Below are 3,623 nucleotides of genomic sequence, written 5' to 3' on the forward strand. Positions count from 1 at the left end.
TTATTTTCTTATCTGTAACAGGATTTGTGAAACTTTGCCTACCATGGTCATTAATGGTTGCAATTGGAAGCAGCCTAGTACTCTCTCTGTAATTTTCCCTTCCTTTATTAAAAAACAGTTGCAAAAATATGTATTAAAAAGAGCAAGAAGGCCATGTGAGGCTTGAGAAATCTAAAAAGAAACACAGGAGATGTTTGTTATCTGCATGAAATGAATGACAAGACTGAAACATTCGATTAAGGGGTTTAGCATATGTAAAAACATGAAAACAAACAAATCCAAGACTTATTAAGTCAAGTGAAAGATTACACGTTGGTAGCACATGAAGAAAAAGCCCTTTGGAATAAAGTAAACACAGATCTGTTTACAGTGCCTGAAAGAAACAAATATATTTGTTCTGGCCTATTACTATGTCTTCTCTGAGACAGCCTTATCAGATCACAGCCCAGCTGGTGACTGTGTCCATCAAATTCACTTTTGCTAATGTATTAAATAATCTGACCATAATGCCTGACTGTGGATCATAGTCTGGTGAGCAGGAATTCATCCAATTTGAATGAACATAGGTTTAAACACGTAATTCCTAGCCTTCCTAACCTCCGGTCTCTTAGCCTAGTGGCAAATCATCTTAAAACAATCCAAATATCTTCTGCAAGAAGCTAGAGTCAAAAGGTGACTTAGCTCTGTTAAACGGCAGAACAGTTCTGGTAAAGCAGAGGTTCTTTAACTGCTTACATGGCCTGGACTCCAGCAAGCCAGGAGCAGCTCACCACCGTCCCAACGTCCTTGCCCTCAGGAAATTGCAGGTGCAGAGAGAGAAAGGTAGAAAAAAAAACCAAAACAAAAAACTGAGCTGCTACCTGGGAACTGTCACTCTCCCATGAAAGGGATTTTATGTGTCGCTCCACTGGGGAAAGGATGGCCACGGACAGTATGTGGCCCCGCAGAAGACTGCTCTGCTATGGAGATGCCCTACTGCTAAGAAATGCAGGGCACCTTCTCCAGATCCCAGGACAGAAGAGGACAGTGGACAGCCCCAGCCAAAAGAGATGCCAGGTGGCCAGGGGGAATGGGACTGGGGACCGCCACAGCCCTAAGACAAACTGGGCCTCGGACCCAGCCCTGCTGGTTGCAGTGCCAGTAAGAACAAAGAACTGGTACCCCATTAGGAGTGGTGGGATGAAGAGAAGGTAAAAAGATACACCTTTGAGAAGATCTTGTGGAAGCCAAGGGGGACTATCAGTTATGACATACAGATGCTGAACAGAGCAGATTTGGTAGTTCTGAATGACTGCTGAACGGCACATGACCCTCGCACTATGCACGTCATGTCTTCAGAGTCTGATGGGAAGGAATCTCTCTTAAAGTTTCCAGATTTGTCTTTTCTGGGCTGTACTAAAGTATTTACATAGGTGTATATCAAGTTTGCACTTCAACTAATTATACAGTGACACTTTTTAAGTAAAGCAATACATTATGTATGCATATAAAATATACTGTATTTCTATATATAAATCTAAGCCATTTCCTGTCTATATGGAAAGTATGGGTATTGTCTGCTGTGTGAAAAAAGAAAAAAAGGATATGCTCCACTTTTTCCATTTATTGTCCAGAACATACCCTCATATCAAATGGTTTCTGATTGAAAACAGCCTCTTAATGCATTACAAGTAAAAATAACCCATTATTGTGTAATATATGATATACCCTTTCCTCTTTAAGGCAAAGTAGTTCTTGCAAATACGTCTAGACAGCATGATGGAAAAGCACAAATTGGCCTCTAAGTATTGCCGCCCACTTATCAGACAAACCTGGAATAAAATTTAAGATATTACAGTCTCACTCTTTGCATGACATCTATAAGGGGGAGTGTCTCTCTGAGACACAAAGGCTTTGTTGCTTACTGCAAACCAGAAGTATCAAAAACTTTGTTAATAAGAACATGACTAACATACCTTCATGGCCTGATGAGAATTGCCAAGTGACTGAAGTATGCCAGTGTTTCCTGTAAGTAGTGGTATGTTCCATGTATGGACAGTGTTAAAAAGTCTTCTTTCCATGCTGCAGATGAATTAGTCACCTGCCGATGCTCCAGACATGATCAAAATTCAGAATCTATTTGCCACATTTTGGAGGAATGCTTTTAAGTCCTGACTTCATCCTTCTGCCCTGCACCTGACCATTTTTTTTTTTTGAAGATTTTTAACTCCTTGCATTTGTGTCTGGTAATAAAGTTGCCTTTGACAAGATTCTCTTTGTAAAAAGACTATTTTCCTCCTCTGGCACACCTCCTTGCCACCTTGTCATGGCAGGAAATCAACTTTGTTTCTACTTGTGCTGAGGAGTCTCAGGATGCAATGTACATCTTGGATAACAGCATTTGGGTTTTGTTATTCTTCTGTTCTCCTCACCTTCATACTATAATGACAGGGTAAAACTGGTAATGGAAAGAAAGAGCAACAGAAGGAAAGAGAAATCAGTTGTTCAACCAAGAGTTCTTTCCTGATGCCATTTATTTCCCACTTGCAAAATACTTTCTATTTATTATTCAGAAAATGTCAGTCTTCCCTGTGATGAAAAGACAAATGGTGAATCAACAAAGAAGTGGGTGATTTTTGTATTAAGGGTGTTCTAGATTACGTTTATGCAGTTCGCCAGCACTTGCATGTTTTCATCTGTGTATGTATGGGGTGTTGGTGTGCAGGAAAAGTGATTGGCCCTGGCCCCAGAGAAGTTGCAGAACCTTGTCACATTTTCATGCATGAATGCTCAGACACTGTGGTGGTGAAGACCATGTGTGGGTTGGGATGTACAAGCCCTGTCCAGGAATGGGATACTGGAATAACACACTGCCACCTGTTTTAGACCCTTTGCTTTAGTGTTTTGGCTTCTCCTTCTACACAGAGCTATCCCTAGGTAGGCTGATGGACAGATAGCAACATTAAACTATGTTTTCATCTAAACACCTACCAATGAATGAGTCAAACATTCAGGAGGCTGGGTTTGTTTGGGTGAAAGAAGAACCTAGTAACTTTGCAGTCATCTGTAGCCTGTGAATCAGCACAGACTAAACTCCCATTCACCACTGCAGGAAAGTCTTTCCTATACACATATATGTGGACACCCCCCCCCATATATGTATGCATACATACACACAGCTGAGAGGTAACCTAAAGAGGACCTTTTTTCCTTTTGTTTTGTTTTGAAAGCCAGTATAAAGCTTCTTTGAATGGAGGAACAAGGAAAATGGCACATATAAAACTACTGTCTCTCCCCATACAACCAAATCACTGACGGATTTTGCAAACATCACGGTAGTTTTGACACAGATGCCCCTGTAAATTGAGCCAAGAAGCTGTTCACTATGCACGAGAAATGCACTCATGTTTGAGCTCTGAATTCACCCATTTGTGTAAGTGATGTTGCAGCTGTGGCTTGGCTGCTGGGACAGGCAGAAAATCAACCCAGGGAATAATCTGTAAGATAATCGTCAGGAGGAGGCACTTTCCAGTGAGTTTTGAAGTTACATGCAGTCTGCCAATGTGCTTTGGATTTGCTCTGCTATTTTTAAAACTGTAAGAAATGTCCAAGCCTCTGCCCAGCCCTCCCCCTTATGTTTGGTG

Source organism: Gavia stellata, chromosome 1, assembly GCF_030936135.1.
Source record: "Gavia stellata isolate bGavSte3 chromosome 1, bGavSte3.hap2, whole genome shotgun sequence".
Taxonomy (NCBI): Eukaryota; Metazoa; Chordata; class Aves; order Gaviiformes; family Gaviidae; genus Gavia; species Gavia stellata.